Genomic DNA, 24,714 nt, shown 5'->3' on the forward strand with positions numbered 1-24,714 from the left:
TCACACCAGAGGGTGGTGCATGTATGGAATGAGTTGCCAGAGGAAGTGGTAGAGGCTGGTTCAATGACAACATTTAAAAGGCATCTGGATGGGTATGTGAATAGAAAGAGTTTGGCGGGATATGGGCCAAATACTAGCATATGGGACTTGATTAAATTAGGGCGTCTGGTCGGCATGGATGAGTTGGACTGAAGGATCTGTTTCAGTGCTGTACATCTCTGTGACTCTATCATTCTATACATCATCAATAACCTTCCTGGGATCCCTGGGGACATTTGCCAATGATTACACATTGTTCACCAACGTTCCCAACTCCTCAGATATTGAAACAATTCAGATCCTTTTGCAAAAAGACTTTGACAACATCCAGGATTGGTCGATGAGCAGCAAGTGACATTTTCATCATGTGAGGACCAGACTTTGACCATCTCAAAAAGAGAGGATCTAATGATTGCCCCTTGCTACTCAATGGTATCATCCTCGCAGAACCTCCCACTGTCAACATCCTGGGGTTACCATTGACTAGACACAGAACTGGACCAGCCAGATAAATATTGTGGCTGAAAGACCAAGTAAAAGTTTAGGAATTCGGCAGAATATAACTTACCTCCTGTCTCCCTACTACCTGTCCACCATCTACAATATACAGGACAACAGTATGTTGGAATATGCTCCTCTTGCCTGGATGCATGCAGGCCCAACAACACTCACAAAGGTTGACAACATCCAAGACAAAGCAGTTTGCTTGATTGGCTCTCCTTCCACCACCATCAAAATTACTCACCTCACAATTAATGCACGTGACAACAATGTGAACTGTCTATAAGGTGCACTGGAGTAATTCATCAAGACTCTTTGACACCACCCTTCAAACCTACAATCTCTATCACTTGGAAGGTCAATGGTGGTTGAGAAGTACCATTACCTACAGGTTCCCCCTTAAGCAACAGACCAACTTGATTTGAATATCTATCACTGTTCCTTATCTGTTGCTGGGTTAGAATCACAGAAATTTCTTCCGCATAGCCCAGTGGGATAACCTGCACTCCAAGTGCTACAATGATTTTAAAACACAATTAGCAATGGATAATGAATGCTAGCCTCGCCAGCCAAACAAATAGAAAAAGTTGGAGGACATACACAAATGCGTACTGTTGTTAATGCCATCCCAAATTTAAATCATCAGCTGTTGTTGGGGAGGTAGGTGATGTGTGAAGCTAACTAAAGGAGAAATCAGGTGCACAAAATCAACTCCTGCTATTACTAACCAAAAGGAACAACAGGCTCAACATAACAAATTAATAAGAGGAGAGGAAATGTTTGGTCATATTTTGTGTGGAGATATCTGATCTAAAAGCATTACAATTCAGAAAATATATAATTTCTTTGAAACATTTATGGAGAGAGTAACTGTTTAAAAATATTTTAAAAGGGCTTTTATGAATTGCTATCAATTCTGATTTTTTTGAATAATAAGAAATGCTGGTTCATATGATCTGGAGAGCCTTGATATGGATGCACTACTGCAAGAAGTTAAAACAAAAGCTGTGTGGCCAGATATTGGAACGGCAGACAAATAACCTACTGCAATAAAACAAAGAACTGTGGAAAGAGGTGATCTGAAATAAACCAAACCAGACACTGCTGGAGAAACTCAGCAGATCAGGCATCATCAGTGGAGAAAAAAAGCACAAGAATTCTGAGGAAGTTCAATGGATTTAAAATATTAACTGTTTTCTCTCCACAGATGCTGCCAGATCTGCTGAGTTTCTCCAGCAATCTCAATTTCTGCTGTTTTAAATAACCTATTGCTATGGGGAACAAGAGAGCATTGGAAAGAAAAAAACAATATGCATACAGATGCATACACAAAGAGAAAACAGATAAAGAAAGAAAGAGGAATACGTCAAATTCTTATCAGGAAGATGTGTACTTGTGCAAATATGGTGGACTGTCACTTTAAGAGTCTGATCATGTGCTATAATGATGATGCCATCAGCTATTTTGGCTGGGAAGCAGTTCAGTCTAACCTTGCTGCCTGTTGAGTAAACATTTATGTTTCTGCTGTTTAACAGTGGACAAAAGTTAATTCTCCCTCCACCCAAAGGTGCATAGCTGTTCTGGTGTGTGGCATTCACAGGATGCAATGCAGCACATTGTCAAGGCCGATTTGATAACAACTTCCAAACGTCTGACCTCCAGGCTCCTTAAAAAACAAAGGTAAGAGGAGTGTAAGACATCAACCCGAACTCAAGTTTCTTCTAAGTCCCACATCATTCTGACTTGGAGCTACAATGTACAGTCTTTCCTCCACTGTCAGTAAGGGTGGCATGGTGTCTCAGTGGTTAGCACTGCTGTCTCACAGCACCAGGGACCCAGGTTCAATTCCCGCCTCAGGTGACTGTCTGTGTGGAGTTTGCACATTCTCCCCTTGTCTGCATGGGTTTCCTCCGAGTGCTCTGGTTTCCTCTCACAGTCTGAGGATGTGCAGGTTAGGTGAATTGGCCATGCTAAATTGCTAGTAGTGTTAGGTGGATTAGCCAGGGGTAAATATAAGGGGTTGGGTGTCTCTCCGGAGGGTCGGTGTGGACTTGTTGGGCAAAAGGACCTGTTTCCACACTGTAGGTAATCTAATCCTGGCACTCTGTAGCTAATGGACCTCTGAATATATCTTCATTGGATGAATTAAAATAATAGGAAGCAGCAGCTCACCATTAACCTCTCCAGGGAAGCTAGGAATGAGCACCAATTGTTAACATTATCAGCAGCACATACAAGCTGAGGACAAACTTTGAAAAGGAAAAAGTGAGGTCTGCAGATGCTGGAGATCAGAGCTGAAAATGTGTTGCTGGTTAAAGCGCAGCAGGTCAGGCAGCATCCAAGGAACAGGAAATTCAACGTTTTGGGCATAAGCCTTTCATCAGGAATGAGGAAAGTGTGTCCAGCAGGCTTAGATAAAAGGTAGGGAGGAGGGGCGATGGAGATGTGATAGGTGGAAGGAGGTCAAGGTGAGCGTGATAGGCCGGAGTGGGGTTTTGGTGGAGAGGTCAGGAAGAAGATTGCAGGTTAGGAGGGCGGTGCTGAGTTCGAGGGAATCGACTGAGACAAGGTAGGGGGAGGGGAAATGAGGAAACTGGAGAGATCTGAGTTCATCCCTTGTGGTTGGAGGGTTCCCAGGCGGAAGATGAGGCGCTCTTCCTCCAACTGTCGTGTTGTTATGTTCTGCCGATGGAGGAGTCCAAGGACCTGCATGTCCTTGGTGGAGTGGGAGGGACAGTTAAAGAGTTGAGCCACGGGGTGGTTGGGTTGGTTGGTCCGGGCGTCCCAGAGGTGTCCCCTGAAGCGTTCCGCAAGTAGGCGGCCCGTCTCCCCAATATAGAGGAGGCCATATTGGGTGCAGCGGATGCAATAGATGATGTGTGTGGAGGTGCAGGTGAATTTGTGGTGAATATGGAAGGATCCCTTGTGGCCTTGGAGAGAGGTAAGGGAGGAGGTGTGGGCGCAAGTTCTGCATTTCTTGCGGTTGCAGGGGAAGGTGCCGGGAGTGGAGGTTGGGTTGGTGGGGGGTGTGGATCTGACGAGGGAGTCACGGAGGGAGTGGTCTTTGCGGAACGTTGATAGGGGAGGGGAGGGAAATATATCCCTGGTGGTGGGGTCCGTTTGGAGGTGGTGGAAATGACGGCGGATGATACGCTGTATCCGGAGATTGGTGGGGTGGTAGGTGAGGACCAGTGGGGTTCCATCCTGGTGGCGGTTGGAGGGGCGGGGCTCAAGGGCGGAGGAGCTGGAAATGGGGGAGATGCGGTGGAGGGCATCATCGATAACGTCTAGGGGGAATCTGCGGTCTTTGAAGAAGGAGGCCATCTGGGCTGTACGGTATTGGAACTGGTCCTCCTGGGAGCAGATGCGGCGGAGATGAAGGAATTGGGAATATGGGATGGCGTTTTTACAGGGGGCAGGGTGGGAGGAGGTGTAGTCTAGGTAGCTGTGGGAGTCAGTCGGTTTATAGTAGATGTCTGTGTTGATTCGGTCGCCTAAGATAGAAATGGAAAGGTCTAGGAAGGGGAGGGAGGAGTCTGAGACGGTCCAGGTGAATTTGAGGTCGGGTTGGAAGGTGTTGGAAAAGTGGATGAACTGTTCAACCTCCTCGAGGGAGCACGAGGCAGTGCCGATACCGTCATCGATGTAGCGGAGGAAAAGGTGGAGGGTGGTGCCAGTGTAGTTGCAGAAGATGGACTGTTCCACATATCCTACAAAGAGACAGACATAGCTGGGGCCCATACGGGTGCCCATGGCAACTCCTTTAGTTTGGAGGAAGTGGGAGGATTGGAAAGAGAAGTTGTCCAGGGTGAGGACCAGTTTAGTCAGTCGAAGGAGGGTGTCGGTGGAAGGGTACTGGTTGGTACGGTGGGAAAGGAAGAAGCGGAGGGCTTTGAGTCCTTCGTGATGGGGGATGGAGGTGTACAGGGACTGGATGTCCATCGTGAAGATAAATTTTGAAAGAAAGCCATTTTTGAATCAGCAATTACTCACAGGTAGTAAGGAGTCAAATAGGAAGTTAATTTGTTTTAATGTTGAGAGTGAAAAAATGCAAACCGTAGTAATAGAAAATCCATAGATATTTTTGCAATCTTGTATATCCAAGATCCAGAATGGGATCTGATAAAGTCTATTCCAAGACATTGTGAGAAGCTAGGGAAGAAATTACAGGGGCCCTAGTGGAGATATTTATGTCACCGACAGTGATAGTGAAGTGCTGGAAGACAGAAAGGTGGCTAATGTTGTACCATTGTTTAAGAGATGCTGCAAGAAAAACCGAGGGCACTACAGACCAGTGAGCTTAACATCAGTGGTGAGTAAGTTGTTGGGCAGGATTCTGAGATATTGGATCTCCAATGTTTTTGGAAAGGCAAATACTTAGTAGGGATAGTCAGCATGGCTTTGTCTGTGGGAAATCATGTCTCTCAAATTTGGTTAAGTTTTTTGAAGAGACGACCAAGAAGATAATGGTAGACTTTGACTGCATGGATTTCAGTAAAGCCTTCAACAAGGTCCCACATGGTAGACTGGTTAGTGAGGTTAGATCACATGGGATCCAGGAAGAGCTAGCCAATTGGATACAAAATTATCTTGATGATTGGAGACAGAGGGTATGATAGAAGGTTGTTGTTCAGATTGGAGGTCTGTGACCAGAAGTGTGCCACAAGGTTCGGTGCTGGATCCACTGTTGTTCATCATTGATATAAATGATTTGGATGAGAATATAGAAGGCACAGTTAGTAAGTTTGCGAATGACACCAAAATTTGTTGTATAGTGGACTATGAAAAAGGTTGTCTTACAGTACAAATGGGATCTTGATCAATTTGGCCAGTGGGCCGAGGTACGGCAGATGGAGTTTAATTCAGATAATTGCAAGGTGTTGCATTTTGGTAAGACAAACCAGGGTTGGACCTGGACAGTTAATGGTAGGGCCCTAGGGAGAGTTGTCAAGGAAAGAGATCTCAAATCCAGGTACACAGTTCCTTGAGAGTGGCATCAAAGATAGACCATCTGATGAAGAAGGTGTTTGGCATTCTTGCCTTCATTGGTCAGAATAATGAGTACAGGAGTTGAGATGCCACTTTACAGCTGTACAAGGCATTGGTAAGGCCACATTTGTAGAACTGCATGCATTTCTGGTCACCTTGCTGTAGGAAGGATGTAATAAAACTGGAGAGGATGCAGAAAAGATTTACAAGAATGTTAGCGAGACTGTAAGGAGGGGCTGGATAGGCTGAGATGTCGTTGTCTGGAGTGTGGGAGGCTGAGGGATGACCTTGTAGAGGTTTACATAATTGTGAGGGGCATAGAAAAGGTGAATATCCAAGGTCATTTCCCCAGGGTAGGGGAATCGAAAACTAGACGGCATAGGTTTAAGGTGAAAGGAAAAGGATGTAAAAAGGACCGAGGGGCAACCATTTTACACATCGGGTGGTGTACTTATGGAACGAACAGCCAAAGGATGAGGTCGATGCAGGTACAGTTGCAGCACTTAAAAGATATTTGTGCAGATACATGGATAGGAAAGGTTCAGAGAGAGATGGGCCAAACACAGGCAAATGGATCTAGCTTAGTTGGTCAACATGGAGAAGCTAGGCTGAAGGATCTGTTTCCATGCTGTATGACTGTATGACACAAATTATTCTGAAAGCTGGTGTTATGCTGCACTTCCTCAGGACTAAACACAACAGTGGCTGAGCAACAAAAGCTTGGTCATTTTGAATAAGCCTCTCATGTTATTTTGCTCCTTGCAGAGCTCTGAGTAAGGTCCAGACTTTCAGAATTGGACAGAAGAAGACTGGGAGAAGGGAAATTAAATAGAATATTATTTTTATTGAAAGACAGGCTTCAAAAGGTGGACAAAAAAATAACCTCATGCTCGATTTTCCAATTGTCATCAAAAAACACTTCCAGCATTTTCAATGGCATTGATTGATGCCTGTGTAAACTACAGGTGAAACAGCCAATTTGCCTACACCTGTTCCTAAAGCAAATCTTGTTCAGTTCTTTAATGTCCCAGGAAACATCCACTGACAAACATACTGAAGGATTTAAAACTCAATTGTAATCAGTGTTTACTGAATGATAACTGATTGCTCCCCCCAAAAAAACTGTGCCTCAGGATATAGTATAGGAAAGATTTATTACCCAGTTGTTTGAACAGCATTTTATGCAGGATTATGGTTGCTTTAGGGAAGCTGCCATGTATTATAGTCATTGAATTAACATCTCACAACAGACACATGTTGATGCTTCCCAGTTTTAATTATATCACAGAGACTGTGTATTTGTTAAAAACCATTTCAGTGAAAAAAACCTAATCTGTCATCGTTAGCCAGCCTGCTGTTCCAGCATAAGACCCATTACTTAAGTACGAATATTGATTTTAGAGAATATTAACAATATTAAATAATAGACCAACTCATTGTTTTCAACCATTTGAGGTGGAAGCTGGCTTTCTTTTTGGAAACAAACGTAATCTTGTGAAGTGAGATCACTTGCTTAAAGTAGATTCTTTTATCATGATTATATAAGAGGATTAAGTCCTGAACATTTGAAAGCAATAATTCTATGATGTTTACATCCACATTTTCTACCTTAAAATTGATCTCTGTGGACAGTTGCCCACGGCATAATTGTCTCAAACACCGGACCTGAACTTGAAGTCTCACTGGATTAGAATGCGGTCAAAGATTCAACCCAGTAGTGCCATAGAATTATAGAATCGAAGAAAATAGGACTGGAGTAGGCTATTCAGCCCACTTCATCATTCAACATTCAAAAGGTTTGAGATATAAATACAGACTGGAAAAACTGGGACTTTTTCCACTGGAGCATAGAAGGTTGAGGGGTGAGGTTTATGGAGGTTTATGAAATCACGAGGGACATAGATAAAGTGAATGACAAGGGTCTTTTCTGGAGGGTTGGGGCAGTTCAAAGATCGGCAACATGTTTTTAAGGTGACAGGAGAAAGATTTTAAAAGGACATGAGGGGTAACCTTTTTACACAGAGAGTGGTTTGTGCCAGAAATAGTGGTGGATGCAGGTACAACTTTTAAAAGATATTTGGATACGTTCATGAATAGGAAAGGTTTGAAGGGATATAAGCCAAGCACAGATAGATACGAATGGTTTGGTTTGGGAACATTGTCGGCATGGACTGGTTGGACAAAAGATTTGTTTCCATGTTGTATGACTCAATGCTTGTATGAGTCTATGGCATGTTCATTGATGGTTCTCCAGTTCAACCCTATATTCCTGACATCTTCCATACGCCGAGACACCTACAGTCTCCAGAAATCTACCTATTCCTTTCTTCAATAGATTTAGTGACTTAGCCTTCTGTGGTGGGGAGTTTTATAGGTTTACTAACCTTTGAATTCAGACATTTCTCCTCATCTCAGTCCAAAATGGCCTACCATGCATCCTGAGACCATAACCCTTTGTTCTGGACACCCTTGCCAGGAGAAACATGAATCCCTGAAATCAGGCTGTCCAACACTTTCCATAATTTAAAAGTTTCAATGAGAATCGCTCTCAATCTTAATAGCCACATTTAAAATAGGCACAGATAACACAATCTCTCCTCATATGACAAACCTGCCATTCTAGGAATTAGTCTGGTGAAACTTTGCTGTATTCCCTCTACGACAATATAGTTAAAAATCACACACCAGGTTATAGTCCAACAGGTTTATTTGGAAGCACTAGCTTTTGAAGCACCGCTCTTTCATCAGGTGGTTATGGAGACTAAGATCATGCTCACAGAATGTATAGCCAAATGAGTCCAATGTCATACAGTGATACAGTAAACAATCTTAGATTAAAAATTTCATCTTTTATAATGGGATATGCTGTTTTCTGTTCTTTGATATGTAAATCCCAGACCTGCTTTTAAGTTACATTCTCAAGAGAGAGACAGGCACCTGGAAGTACTCAAGAATGCCCTCATAAGAACGGGGTACAATGCTCAACTCATTGATCTCCAGTTCCACAGCAAGGAACCGTAATGACCTCCTCAGGAGACAGACATGTGCTGCAACTGACAGGGGACCCTCCATGTTCCAGTACTTCCCAGGAGCTGAAAAACTATGCCATGTTCTTCACAGCCTGCAACACATTATCAATGAGGATGAGCACCTCACCAAGACCTTCCCCACATCTCCACTGCTCGCTTTTAAACAACTACCAAACCTCAAACAGATCATTGTTCGTAGCAAACTGCCCAGTTTTCAGGACAATTCCATACAACCCTGTCACAGTAGGTGCTGCAAGACGTGTCCGAGTGTGGACATGGATACCACCATTATGCGTGAGGGCACCTCCCATCATATACGTGGCAGGTACTCATGTGACTCAGCCAACATTGGCTATCTCATATGCTGCAGGCAAGGATGCCCTGAGGTATGGTACATTGGTGAAAGCGAGCAGAGGCTACGGCAACGGATGAATGGGCACCGCACAGCAATCAACAGACAGGCGTGTTCCCTCTCAGTTGGAGAACACTTCAGCGGTCCAGGACATTCAACTATGGACCATCGGGTGACCATCCTCCAAAGCAGACTTTAGGATAAGCAGCAGCGAAAAGTGCCGAGCAGAGGCTGATAGATAAGTTCGGTACCCATAGGGATGGCCTCAAACTGGGACATTGGGTTCACACTACAGGTGACCACCATTGCACTATACACACACACATACACATACACACACACACACACACACACACACACACACTCACACACATATACACATATACAATCTCACAGACACTCACAACTCCCAACCCCCCCCCCCCCCCCCCCCCCCCCGCCACACACACACAAATCCATATGCGCACACACACACACATATACATATGTGGGGTGGATTCGTACTTATAGAGTTACATTATACTTTGCTCAAATCTGCATGAATGCATGTAAGACTCACTTTTTTAGATTAGAATCAGTCTAAATATTATGGCACAGCCAACAGCATACAGGGGGCGAACACCTTCAACACATTATCTGGCTGACATCAATTGTTAAAGTTAACCTGAGAATGTACGTTTTTAAAAAAGTTTTGTGACTTACATATGAAAGAAGTCATTCTAACAGATGAGAGACTTAACAAACAATCAAGGCATTTTTCAAATTACAATGTCAGTTACATCACATTGCAAACTTTTGCTATAAATTCTGTGTCTTCTGACCTTGGGTTCATGTCACACTGCAGGTGACCCCCCCCCCACACACACACACACACACACACACACACACACACACACACACACACAGACACACACAGACACACATACTCTATCACTCCGACATGTACACACATGTAAGCTCTTCGGGTGAATTTGTTTTTGCAGAATTGCATTTTATTTTTTTCAAAAGCTGCATGAATCCATGTAAAACTCTGTAAAACTTTCCAGAAAAATCCTCTGTATGATATCACGTTGAGACACAGACAGACTCCACACCTATTGTTTAAAAACCTGAGCTCTCTTGACAATTTAATTTAAAAGAAGTTCTGGGATTTACATATGAAAGAACAGAAATCAGCATATCTCATTATAAAAGATGAAAGTTGTAGTCTAAGATTGTTTACGGTATCACATACCCATGACACTGGACTCCTTTGATTATAAACTCTGTAACCTCCACAACTACCTGATGAAGAAGACTTGCTCTGCAAGCTAGTGCTTCCAAATAAATCTGTTGGACTCTAATCTGGCATTGTGTGATTTGCTAACTTTGCCCACCCTAGTCCAACACAGGCACTTCCGAGTTATGACAATATATCTTTTCCTAGACAAGGAGGCCAAAACTTCACACACCACTCCAGGTGTAGTCACACCAAGACTCTGTACAGCTGATTTTAGACATCTGTGCTTGTCTACTCAAACATTCTTCTATCTGAAAGGACAATGGCAGCAAATATCTAGGATCACCACCATCTGCAAGTTCCTCTCCAAGTCACTCACCTTCCTGACTTGGAGACATATTCCCTACCCTTCACTGTCACTGGGTCAAAATCTTGGAATTCCCTCCCAAATGGCATTGTCAGTCAATCTGCAGTATATGGACTGTAATGGTTTAAGCAAGCAGCTCACCACCACCTCCTCAAAGGCAAGTCAGGGCAAGCAACAAGTGCTGACAAGCCAGTGATGCCCATGTCCCATGTATGACTAAAAACAAAATTCCTTTCCTAACTGCCTGCTGCACCTGCATACACAAAGACAACCAGATCCCATCATACATCAATATTACTCAATCTATCACCATCGAAATAATACTCTGCCAGTTCACTTTTCCCCCTGAAGTGGACAACTTTGCATTTATTCCTATTAGATTGCATCTGCCAGCATAAATGCAATCTTAGAGTATTGTGGTTACAATCTGGGATTAGAATCCAACAAAATTAGCTTTGCTTATTTACAATTTCCCCATAAATTGTTGACACATAGGTACTAATCATCAGTAGTTAGGATGATGAGTGGCGAGTTTGTTTTGTGATAGCTAAGCTCAGCATAGTCCACACTTCTGCCAAATAGAACAAAGCTGTTCATTTGATTGGAACCTTATCCATCACCTTCCAAATTCGCCTTCATCACCAACTCTCAATGGCAGCAGTATATAACATCGACAAGTTACTATATAATAGCTCATCAAGATTCCTCCTTGTAAGCCTACAACCTCTGTCATCTATAAGGATAAGGTTGGCCGATGCAATGGGAACGCCTTCATCTGAAAGATTTTCTTCAAGCCACACACCAACCCGACTTGTAACTATATTGCTGTACCTTCACTGTTGATGGGTCAAAATCCTGGAACTTCCCTCCTAAAAACACTGAGGGTGGACATTCACCTCAAAGTGTATCTTGGTTCAAGAAAGCAGCTCACTCCAACCTTCTCCAGGGCAAGGGGGAATAGGCAATACATATTGGCATATTTAGCAACACATAGATTTATAAATTCGGACAGTGCAGAAAAGGTCGAGAGTGAACCGCCATAACTACAACTCAAAGTCCGCTAATCCCAATTTCTTCCACTTGTCCCATACCCCGAATCCACAAATGACTAAAAGAAATTCTCACAAAAGCAGAGATAGTAAGTGGATTGTTATTCGCTTCATGGATTAACAGGAGGTATACGCTATTACGTTTTGCATTGTTTAATATGTCAGCCCATTTACTTCAGTGATACTGTTTTTGGTGCAAATCTTTGCAATATGCGACACAGCCTATCCTAAAGGAGGAAACAACTTACTAAGCTTTAACAGTCATTTTACACAAGGTGAGCAGCGTAGTAATTGCTTCTAAATGTAGAAAATGCTGGAAATATTCAGAGGTCCAACTGTGGTTTAGAGAAAGAAACGCAAACAAAGGGTGGCACGGGTGACTCAATGGTTAGCACTGCTGCCTCACAGCACCAGGGATCTGGGTTCGATTCCTGCCTCCAGCAGCTGTCTGTGTGGAGTTTGCATATTCCCCCTGTGTCTGTGTGAGTTTCCTCCCACAATCCAAAGATGTGCAGGTCAAGTGAATTGGCCATGCTAAATTGCCCACAGTGTTAGTCAAGGGGAATGGGTCTTGGTGGGTTACTCTTCAGAGGGTCGGTTGGGCCGAAGGGCCTGTTTCCATACTGTAGGTAATCTAATGTGGCCCAATTTAACTCTGTATAGCTGAATGAGTATAAGAGTGAAGTAAAATCAGATCAAAGTTTCATAAGAGCTGGACTAGTTTGAGATCTAACAGGTCTTAGGTAGGGAAAGGGGTGAAGAGATCTGGCAAGAACTAAAAAGGAAAGCCCATTTTGAAGTGGAATGCAGGAGAGGCTAAATCACAAATATAATGCTGGTGAAAGGTCAAAGAAGAAGACAACAGAATAACAGATCAAAAGATTCTTTTCAAGAGGGTATAAATGAGCACAGCAGACCTATTCCAAAAGCTACTGCTCCAATCCTGGCAAGATGTTACGACGAGACAGTGCTGAATTAATTGGATGGTCTAAAAGACTGAAAAATGCCCCATCAAAAGACAAGGCAGTGTTGTTTGAGTTAACATTGAGTAGTGGCTGATAATGGATACGTTAACATTTTGCTGAGAAGTATCAGTTAAATAAGCTGGAGGAATGATTTCTTGGAAATTGCAAAGTTCGAACCAATCTGTAACACAGAAAAGCTTTCTTGACATTACCCAAGAGTCAGAAATGAAATTATATGGCATTGATAGGAGAACTGACAGCGACATCCAAACGTTTACTGAAAGATCATTTCTCTATTAACCTGCCACTTGTTTTAGAAGCCGCGCACTGTACTAAATCCTATCTGCTGAAATGATAGCTGCCTGTTCCTGCATTGCGTAGGCTTTGCACTGACATGTACAACGCCTGATGATCATCTAGCTGTTCAACATTTTATTAAGGGGTTGGAAATATAAAGTAAGAATGTAACTGTCAAGAAGCATTCCCCAAACTAAGTCCTCTGCAGTGACTGCAAGAATGTAATGGGTAATATCAACTGTTAAACATAAAATGAAGTTAAGTAATAATGACAAGTTAGAATATTCTTCATTTGGGAATAGTTTTAATCACAGAGTGAACAGAAAATCATTTAGTAGTCACTTGGCAGTCCAACAAATTGTTGACTAAAGGGGCATGCTGTCAAGGCTCTCTGTCTTACACTCATCAAGAACTATTTATTATTTCTTGGAATGTGGGCATCACTGTGTAGGCCGTCTTTTTCTGCCCATTCCTAATTGTCCTTCACTTGCCAAGCCATTTCAGAGATCAGTTATTGTCAATCACATAATGGAGTCACATCAGCTGACAGACTGCATTCCAGAGTGTTTAAAGAAGTGGTCCGAGAATGAGTAGATGCATCGATGGTCATCGTTTGAGATTCAATAGACTCTGAGACAGTTCCCACAGAATGGAGGGCAGCTAGTGCGCATTTTCCATTTTAAAAAAAAGACAAAGAGAAAACTGGGAATCATAGACAAGTCAGCCTGACATCAGCCGTGATGAAAATGTTAGAATCCATTATAAAAGACATAATAGCTGACCACTTGGGAAATAGTGACAAGATCAGACAGAGTCAGCATGGATTTACCAAAAGCAAGACATATCTACTGAAATTCTTCAAGGGTGTAACTTATAGATTAGATGAAGGGGACCCTGTGGATATAGTTTATTTGGACTTTCAGAAGACTTTTAACAGAGCCCCATATAAGAGATTAGACTTAAGATTAAAGCACATGTGACTGGAGGCAATGTGTTGAAATAGATAGAAAGCTGGTCAGTAGACAGGAAACAAAGAGTAGGAATAAATGTGTCTTTTTCCAAATGGCAGGCAGTGACTAGTGGGATGCAACAGAGATAAGTGCCTGGACCCCAGCTATTCACAATATGAATTAATGATTTAAATGAGGGAACTAAATATAATACCTTCAAGTTTGCAGATGACACAAAGCTGGGTGGAAGGGTGAGCTGTGAGGAGGATGTAGAGATGTTGCAATATGATTTGAAAAGCTTGAGTCAGTGGACCAATGCATAACAGTGTAGTTTATTGTGAATAAATGTAAAGTTATCTACTTTAAGTGTAATGGCTGGAAGGTGAATTACTGTCAGAATGGCTACAATTGTGCAATAAGACCTGGATGTCTTTGTACACTGATCACTGAAGGTAAGTGTTCAGCTGCAATAGGCAGTCAAGAAGGCAAATGGTATTTTGGCCTTCATAGCAAAAGGATTAAATACAGGAGTAGGGATGTGTTGCTGCAAGTATACAGGGTGGTGGTGAGACACAATTGGAATATTATGAGCAGTTTTGGTCTCTTTATCTGTGGAAGGACATTCATTCTATAGAGGGAGTGCAGCAAAGATTTACCAGACTGATTCCTTGGATGGCATCACTGACATATGAGGAATCAGTTAGGATTGTATTTATTGGAGTTTAGAAGAATGGGGGTGTTGGGAATCTTAGAAAAACCTATAAAATTCTTACAGGACTAGACAGGTTCAATGCAGAAGGATGGTGCCAATGGTCAGGGAGTCCAGAACCAGGGGCTCACAGTTTAAAGATAAGGATAAACCATTTAGGACTGAGATGAAGATAAATTTCTTCACTCAGAGAGTGGTGTGTCTGTGGAACCCATTCTCACAGAAAGCAGTCAAGGCCAAACCATTGTATGATTTCAAGGAAGAGTTGGATATAGTTAAAAATCACACAACACCAGGTTATAGTCTAACAGGTTTAATTGGAAACACACTAGCTTTCAGAGTGCCGCTCCCTCATCAGGTGGTTGTCTTGTGGCTAAAGGGATCAAAGGTCATGGAGAAGAACCAGGAGCAGGCTGTAGAGCTGGATAATCAGCCAATATCATCGTGAGTGACAGAGCAGGCTTGAATGGTTAAATGATCCAGTGCTGCTTCTAATTCCTATGTTCTATCTTGGCCAGATCAGATAAGGATAATTCATATGAATACAAAAAAAAATTATTACATTGGATAATTGGATAAAAAGAAATACCCAATTTCAAAGGGAGTAACGATATATTCTGCATGAGAGAAAACGTCCGAATTGTTTTGAATGTCTCCTGTAACTGGCTGAGATGTTGCCACGGAAAATGGGCCGTGGACCTATTGTCAAACATGTTTTTATTAAATTCAAAACATGTCTGGACATGTTCCTTCTCCATGAAAAGGACAGGTCCCTGTATATGAATGTATGCAGCTTATAGTAAATGTAAATGCAAGCCTGATTGGTAATCTTGAATTGGGGTTATTTGTGTAATTCTTAGCATACTCCAGATTTTTCCGGAAGTCTTTTTTAATCATGGAATCCTAAGGTTAGACATTGTTTTCTGAGTTATGCAAACATGGTTTGGTTGAGTACAGAAAGTAAGCAGCATATTGTGTACAGCCAAAGGACACGCTGTTTGGTACAATCTGATCTTTAAAAAGAGACAGATAGACATTGTATGGCATTGTACCAGCAGTCAAATTCATAAGCCATGTTAGTCATTTGTATGATGGGCAGAATGTCTTTATGGCTTGACTGAAGCATCCTGTTAGTGGCGAATATCACAAGTATAGTTACAAAGCAGCAGTATTGTGAAATGGTTAGTGTTAGCTTCCCCTCCCAGGGTTAGTTAAGGTAGACTGGACACTTTTCAGGTGTGCAAGTAAGATCCTTAGGCCCAGCTGTGAATATATGCAATACACAGAGAATATTGACCTGTCAACACTGCCATTAAGTAACAGGATAGCTCTGATGTACCCAATTTCAGTGGTAAACTTGTAAGGTGAACAAACGACTCTGGCCACTATTTATATATTTTGCTACTTGCTGGCAAGTCTCAGTTTCATAGATGTCAACTATGATTCAGTCGGCAGCATTTGAGTCACAAGACTGGTGTTTTGTAGTCCCACTTCAGAGACTTGAGAACAAAGTCTAGGCTAACACTTCCAGTGCAATCCTGTCAAAGATGCTAGATTTTGGATTAGACATTAATGCGATGCCCCATCTGCTGTACAAATGCAAGTAAAATCCCCCCTGGTATTATTTTGAAGAATAGCAGGAGATACCTTTCCAGTCTCCTGGCCAATTTTATCTCTCAGTCAACATTACACAATCATTATCTGCTTATTAATGCATCATTGTCTTAGGGACATAAAGTATGAACACAGTGAGCATTCTCCAATATTACGAATTGCCTGTCAAGTATTAGGACTCTAAGTAGAAAATAAATTAGGGCACAATTTATAATAAATAATTGACCTGGGCTTGCAACCAAGGTTGAAAATGGCTGAAATATTTGCCCAGTTATTTTCATTAATAATTGTCACCATCACTAAGCTTTCTATATACCTATACGCAAAAATAAGTTTCACAAATCCATCACGATACTTACAACAGGCAAAGAATAATGTGTATTCAAAAGCTAAACAACAACAACGTACATTTATATAGCATTATTTGAATAATAAATTATACCAAATCACTTTCTCAGGGAATTACATAGAAATATAGAAAATAGAACAAAGACTAGGCCATTTGGCCCTTTGACCCTGATGGCTGATCATCTAACTCATTACCCAGTTGCAAATTTCTGCAGACAGAACATCTCTCATGTTCAGTTCCATTTTGTTCTTTGTAGGGTCTTGTTATTTGCAAAGTGAAATGCATTTTCCAGAATGGTCACAGCATGAGACATCCTGGAAAACACTAGAAATGGTTTGGGGATGTGATCAAAGCTGCCTTGAGAAGATTAAACATTCCCACTTACTTATGGGAGTCCATTGTTTGTGACTGATAAAATGGGTCTGGCTTCTTCAGGAAGGCTAGGAACACATCAAGAAGCTTCATCGCAAACATGCCGAGGTGAAATTGAGATGCTGGAGAGGGCATCCAAACTCCAAATACTTCATGTACTTGACCCTTCAAGCACCATCTGTCTCACATGTAGCAGTGTCTGGAGGTGGAGCATTAGTCATCTCACAACCCATCAAGCCAGAGTAGAAACAAGTCCTCATTGATCCTGAGAGACTATCTCAGAAGAAAGACAACAGTAATTACAATTCAAAAGTCCTGATTGTTTGTAAGGCACTGTGGGATATCATGTAGTCATGGAAAGTGCTACCTAATTATAAACTCATTCCTTTGTAGAATCATAGAATTCCTACTTTGTGAAAGCAGGCCATTCAGTCCATCAAATCCACACCGACCGTTCAAAGAGCATACCACCCAGACCAATTCCCTACCCTATCTCTGTAACTCTGCATTTCCCATGGCTAATCCACCTAGAGCACAGTTCTGGATACTATGGGCAATTTAGCATGGCCAATCCACCTAACGTGCACATCTTTGGACTGTGGGAGGAAACCAAAGCACTTGCAGGAACCTACGCAAACATGGGGAGTATGTGCAAACTCCATGCAGACAGTCACCTGAGAATGAAATTGAATCCAAATCCCTGTCACAGTGAGGCAACAGTGCTAACCACTGAGACATTGAGATGCCCCACTGTATGTGTCAATTTGCCTGGAATTCTCTGCAGTTTTCTCCCATTCTGCTGTGACACTGTGATATCTTTTCACTTTTCCATCCTGCAAAAATACTAATGAAGGAAATGCAACAGCTGTAAGACAATTGATTTCCCCTCTAACGAGCTCTCAGGATGTAGCACAGAATGTGACCCAACAGCTAACCATTATTGTATGCGCCGTATCACCTAAAAACATGGATGAAAATCATTATATGTATTTAGTGAAGCAATCAAAATGAAATTATTATTGATTGAATGAATACATGTCCCCTCCCCCAGGACCCATTAAATTTGAAGAATGTTCAACTTGTAAAGTGACCTTCACAGTCTGCTTGCCACTTCATTTCCAAAATGTCATGAGGTCAAATTATGATTTGAATATTTTTCAGCAATCAAAGGTCCCCAGAGGATATAGATATTCAATGTAATATTCCAAAGCAGAATTCAGTTACATTACAGCATGGTTTCATTATAATCTTACTTTAGAGGAGACTCTGGGAAAGGAAGTATCAGATCAAAATCAGGCAAACGATTAAGGGAGAGAGCTCATGTCACCATGAAACACCATCTTTCCCTTGTCTGTGCACTTCATTGGATAGGAATCATCCACCACAAAACCTGAGGAAAACTCGGTTTCACATTTGTGACTCCTCAACTGCATATTTTCCCTCATGCCAAACTCCTCTGCTTCTTTGTAAATACCACAGCAAAAATGAGCACAATAGTATCTTTTCCAGCAAATCCACCATTTAGTCATCCAGTAACAGGTTCTACGTTTTGCACCATGTGACCATGTAATCAGAGGGAGGATTGGAGGTTTGTATTAATTATTTTGTTGCTGCAGGAAGAGGAAGCAGTTTTGAGGCTGTCCATCCAAGACATTACTATAGTAAACTTTGTGAATGGATAAAAGAAAATCATTATGATTTAAATTTTACACCCTCAATCACTCTTTGAAGGAGGATTGTATAAACTAACTTGTAGAAACTGACAGGTGTAATGAGTTTTATCATTGTGACCTGTTCCAGTCTACTAAAAGCATGTTCTAAATTTCAAAAAATGTGTGCAGCCCTGGTTACATTAATAACAAGCTATCTTTGAAATGTGAATGAATCACAGTTCCAACAAGTCTTTACATTTTAAAAATAATGTCAAAATGTCTTACTTGAGGAGAGTCATCCAGGTTATTCAGTAATGAAAGTAAAGGGATGAAAATGCTGCAAATCTGAAATAAACCAGAAAACATTACAAAACATTTAGCTGGTCAGCCAAACATTGTATATTCACATTGTTCATGACCTGTTGTTAGGTTTTCTTAAATCTTGTTCTAAATTGTTTTATTCAATTAATACTTGAGATAAGCTTCCTTTTATTAATGCTGCTGTTTTAGAAAAAATGTTTAACTGCAGCTTTAGATTGATAGGATTTTCTCAATGACATCACACAATAACATAGGTAGCAAGGTAGCAGACAATAACATATCCCTCCCAGATCGTCTCAATGCTTCTATGCTCACTTTGAGCAGAATTTCGGTGGAGAGGTAACACTTATTCTGACAAGTCCTGACGAACCTATCCTAACAGTCATCGCATCAGAGGTCAGATCTGTTTTCCTTCATGTGAATCCAAGGAAAGCGATGGGACCAGATGGAGTACCAGGCCGTGCACTCAGTGCATGGGCAGAACAACTGGCAGAGATCTCCTTGGACATCTTCAACCTTTCCCTTCATCAGGCCACTGTCCCTGCCTGTTTCAAGAGGGCTAGCATCATTCCTGTGCCTAAGAAGGCTCATGCAGCATGTCTCAATGACTACCGCCCAGTGGCCCTAACCTCTGTGGTCATGAAGTGATTTGAAAGGCTAGTCATGGCATTAATCAACTCAAGCCTCCCCACTCCTCTTGACCCACCCCAATTTGCCTACCAGACCAACAGATCCATGTCAGATGCCATATCACTTATACATCAATCTTCTCCAGAACATCTTGATACCAAGAACAGCTATGCAAGAATCCTACTCATTGACTACAGTTCAGCTTTCAACATGATTATCCCCTTGAGATTGATTACTAAACTTAGTGATCTTGGACTAAGCCCCACTCTCTGCAACTGGATCCTTAGTTTCTTGATCCACAGGCCACAATCAGCAAAGATTGGGGACAATATTTCATTGTCACTAACACTCAACACTGGAGTCTCATAGGGGTGCATACTCAGCCTCCTCCTGTACTCACTGTATACCCATGACTGCATCACTAATGCCATTTGCAAAATGTATAAAATGCTGAGGAATGGGATTGTGGGAGATATAGCAGTTTGGATCAGTAATTGGCTTGCTGAAGGAAGACAGAAGATGGTGGTTGATGGGAAATATTCATCGCAGAGTCCAGTTGCAAGTGGTGTACCGCAAGGGTCAGTGTTGGGTCCACTGCTGTTCGTCATTTTTATAAACGACCAGGATAAGGGCGTAGAAGGGTGGGTTAGTAAATTTGCAGACAGCACTAAGGTTGGTGGAGTTGTGGATAGTGACAAAGGATGTTGTAGGTTGCACAGAGACATAGATAAGCTGCAGAGCTGGCCTGAGAGGTGGCAAATGGCGTTTAATGCAGACAAGTGTGAGATGATTCACTTTGGTCGGAGTAACCTGAATGCAAAGTACTGGGCTAATGGTAAGACTCTTGGTGGTGTAGATGAGCAGAGAGATCTCAATGTCCAGGTACATAAATCCTTGAAAGTTGCCACAAGATTGACAGGGTTGTTAAGAAGGCAAACAGTGTTTTAGCTTTTATTAATAGAGGAATTGAGTTCCGGAACCATGAGGTTATGCTACAGCTGTACAAAACTCTGGTGCGGCCGCACTTGGAATATTGTGTATAGTTCTGGTCACCGCATTATAAGAAGGATGTGGAAGCTTTGGAAAGGGTGCAAAGGAGATTTACTAGGATGTTGCTGGTATGGAGGGAAGGTCTTACGGGGAAAGGCTGAGGGACTTGAGGCTGTTTTCATTAGAGAGAAGAAGGTTGAGAGGTGACTTAATAGAGACATATAAGATAATCGGAGGGTTGGATAGGATGGACAGGGAGAGCCTTTTTTCAAGTATGCTGATGGTGAGCACGATGGGGCATGGCATTAAATTGAGGGGTGATTGATACAGGACAAATGTCAGAGGTAGTTTCTTTACTCAGTGAGTAGTAAGGGTATGGAATGCTTTGCCTGCAACGGTAGTAGATTCGCCAACTTTAAGTACATTTATGTCGTCATTGGACAAGCATATGGACGTACATGGAATAGTGTAGGTTAGATGGGCTTCAGATTGGTATGACAGGTTGGTGCAACATCAAGGGCTGAAGGGCCTGTACTATGCTGTAATGTTCTATGTTCTATGTTCTATGTTCTATGTTCTATGTTCTATGTTCTATGTTCACTGATGACGCCACCATATTTGTTCGAGTCTCAAATGGTGACAAAACAGACTACAAATGGAAGGTGGAAGAGCTGGAAAAATGGTGCACTGAGAACGACCTAGCTCTCAATGCCGGCAAAAGCAAGGAACTCATTATTGGCTTTAGGCAGGATGTTACTCATGCTCCCATACACATTAACAGCACAGAGGTGGAACGAGTGGAGAATGTAAAGCTCCTGGGAGTGGTCATCCACAGCAAGCTTTCTTGGACTCTTCATGTGGATGCACAGGTTAGAAAGGCCCAACAACATCTCTTCTTCGTCAGGCAGCTGAGGAAATTTGGCATGACGGAGTATACCCTTGCCAAATTTTATAGGTGCGCCATCAAGAGCATTCTGTCTGAATGTACCAATACCTGGTATGGCAACTGTATCATTCAAGATTGGAGACGGTTACAGAGTGTGGTGAACTTGGCTCAGACAATCACAAAGGCCAACCTCCCATCGATAGAATTCATCTACCAGGCCCACTGTCAAGGAAAGGCTGCCAGCATTCTTGAAGACCCATCCCACCCTGGCAATGTTTTTCTTCAACGTCTACCGTCAGGGAGAAGCCTGGACACACATACCAGCCAGTTTCTTCATACTGTTGTTAGAATACTGAATGGACTCTCAAACTCTTACCATTTGTCTGTACCTCTGTTTTTGTTTTTGCAGTTGTTTACCTATTATTCACTATCTATGCTACTTAACTCTGTGATCTGGCTGTTTTGCTCGCAAAACAAGCCTTTCACTGTGTCTCAGTACATGTGACAATAAATTCAATTCAATAACAATTTTATAAATGCTAGTCCAGTGGCACAGTGGTACAGTGGTTAGCACTGCTGTCTCACAGCGCCAGAGACCTGGGTTCAATTCCCGCCTCAGGCGACTGAGTTTGCATGTTCTCCCCGCGTCTGCGTGGGTTTCCTCCGGGTGCTCCGGTTTCCTCCCACAGTCACAAAGATGTGCGGGTCAGGTGAATTGGCCATGCTAAATTGCCTGTAGAGTTAGGTAAGGGGGTAAATGTATGGGTGGGTTGCGCTTCGGTGGGTCAGTGTGGACTTGTTGGGCTGAAAGGCCTGTTTCCACACTGTTAGTAATCTAATCTAGTCCAAACCTTTCCACTTTCAGGACTTCAAACACTTAAGGTCTTTGAACTATGAAAAGCATGATCACTTTTTTAATTTAAATGCTTTTCTATTTCAACTATTCCTTGTTACCGTGGGTAGATAGGATAGTGAAGAAGGTGTTTGGTATGCTTTCCTTTATTGGTCAGAGTATTGAGTACAAGAGTTGGGAGATCATTTTACAGCTGTACAGAACATTGGTTAGGCTACTGTTGGAATATTGTGTGCAATTCTGGTCTCCTTCCTATTGGAAAGATGTCGTGAAACCTGAAAGGGTTCAGAAAAGATTTACAAGGATGTTGCCAGGGTTGGAGGATTTGAGCTATAGGGAGAGGCTGAACAGGCTGGAGCTGTTTTCCTTGGAGTGTCAGAGGCTGAGAGGGTGACCTTACAGAGGTTTACAAAATTATGAGGGGCATGAATAGGATAAATAGGCAGTCTTTTCCTTGGGGTTGGGGAATCCAGAACTAGAGGGCATAGGTTTGGGGTGAGAGAGGAAAGATATAAAAGGGACCTGAGGGGCAACGTTTTCATGCAGAGGGTGGTGCGTGTAAGGAATGAGCTATTGCAACATTTAAGAGGTATTTGGATGGGTATATGAATAGGAATGATTTGGAGGGATATGGGCCAGGTGCTGGCAGGTGGGACTAGATTGGGTTGGGATATCTGGTCGGCATGGATGGGTTGGACCAAAGGGTCTGTTTCCATGCTGTACATCTCGATAACTCTATGACTTGTCACCGATATAATCATTACCTCCACGCAACTAGTCTGACAGAGAAATGTTGCCAGCTGTCTTCAGAACTATTCAAAATTTTACTCACAGACATATTTTGAATACATCAATAAATTTAACTGGTCCATCAAGGAGAATAAATTAGTTTGCAGGCCCCTGCTCCAATAGCCTTCAAGAAGTTCTAACTCTCAACTGCAAGTCCAGGGCAACATTGTGTGGAAATGCACCTGTCTTGGAAGTTACTGTCTTGTGGGCTAGTTTTGTATTGAACAATTCAACCACAAGAGGACAGTGAATAGCAATGTCTTCTTCTGTATGTCCAGGATGAGGCTAACTTTGTCATACTTTTCTTATCTGCTTTCTTCCCCTACATTTTCTATGCATCTCCCCCTTCAATAACTGCTGACTGCTCTAATGGTCTGTCTGAATTTTTGCATCTCCCTATCATTAATGTGCGCATTATTTTCTGCTTTTTAAAACATTAATTCTCAGGATATGGGCATCTCTAGCTAGGGCAGCATTTATTGCCCATCCCTAATTGTGCAGAGTGTAGTTAAGAGCTGACCATATCTCTGTGGGTGTGAAGTCACATGCAGACTAGACCAGGTAAGGACGGCAGATTTCATTTCCTAAAGGACATTAGTAAATGAGATGAGTTTTCCCCAACAATCCTCAATGGTTTCAGGGTCATCATTAAACCCTTAATTCTTGATTTTATTTTATTCAATTCAAATTTGATCATCTGCCACAGCAGGATTTCACACCAAGCCCCCAAAACCTTGCCTGATTCTCTGGATTAATTGTCTCACAGAAGTACCATGTGGCCATTGCCTTCCCTATGTATTAGAATTTCAGAGACCTGGACTAATGCTGTGGAGACATATCGAATCCCACCATGACTACGGAAAGATCTTACTTTTCAATTTATTTATTCATTCACAACAAATGGGCATCATTTGCTCAGCAACCATTTACAGCTCATCCCTAATTCCCCTTAAGAAGTAATGGTGAGTTGCATTTTTGTTAACTGTGGGTATATTTGGTTTGTTATACCCACAGTGCCATGGGGAAAGGAGATCCAGAATGTTGACCTAGTGACACTAAATGAACCACAACTTTTTTCAAACTCAGTATGGTGAATGGGTTGGAGGGAAACATACATATGGTAGTGTTCTCATGTCGTTGCTGCTTTTGGGCTTATACATGGCAGAAGCCACAAGATTATAAGATACAGTGCATGGAATCTTGATGAGTTTCTGCAGTCATCTTGTAGATGGCATGCACTGCTGCCATCATAAGCAGTGAAGGGTATGAAGGTTTTAGATGATGTGACAATGAAATGCACTCCTTTACCTGGATTGTATTCAGCTTTTTTAGTATTTCGGAGCTGCGATCATCCAAACAGCATTCTGTCACACTACAGACTTCTAAATTGTAGGTGGAGGGCAGGCACTGAAGATTCAGGAGATTAGCTACTTACCACTGAACTCTTAACCTTTTACCTGCTCTTGTAATCACAGAGTTTATGTGGCAGGTCCAGCTCAGTTTATGGTGAATGGTAACTCCCAGGATGTTGATACTGGGAAATTCACTGATGGTAATGTCATTGAATGAGAAAGGGGAAAGCTAGATTCTCTATTGTTGGAGATGGTCATTTCCATACACATGGGGTGACATGTATGTTACTTGCCACTTATCAGCACAAGCCTGAATGTAGACCAGGTCTTGCTGCATGTGGACAGAAATGGCTTTGGTATCTGAGGTGTTGCAAATTGTCGTTATACAGTCATCAGTGAACTCCTCATGTCTGATCTCCTAATGCAAGGAAGATCATTGA

The 24,714-nt window shown here is 42.1% G+C and overlaps 1 long non-coding RNA gene across 1 annotated transcript in view; it reads left to right on the top strand.

Moving 5' to 3' along the window:
• The first annotated feature begins 2,147 nt into the window (after positions 1 to 2,147).
• The window catches only part of LOC132816666 (uncharacterized), a 103,552-nt gene continuing 80,985 nt past the window's right edge, over positions 2,148 to 24,714 (top strand). The window contains exon 1 of the long non-coding RNA XR_009644814.1: positions 2,148 to 2,220. This is a non-coding gene — a long non-coding RNA (uncharacterized LOC132816666). The remainder of the gene's footprint in view (positions 2,221 to 24,714) is intronic.

The sequence above is a fragment of the Hemiscyllium ocellatum genome, chromosome 6 (assembly GCF_020745735.1).
Source record: "Hemiscyllium ocellatum isolate sHemOce1 chromosome 6, sHemOce1.pat.X.cur, whole genome shotgun sequence".
Lineage (NCBI taxonomy): Eukaryota > Metazoa > Chordata > Chondrichthyes > Orectolobiformes > Hemiscylliidae > Hemiscyllium > Hemiscyllium ocellatum.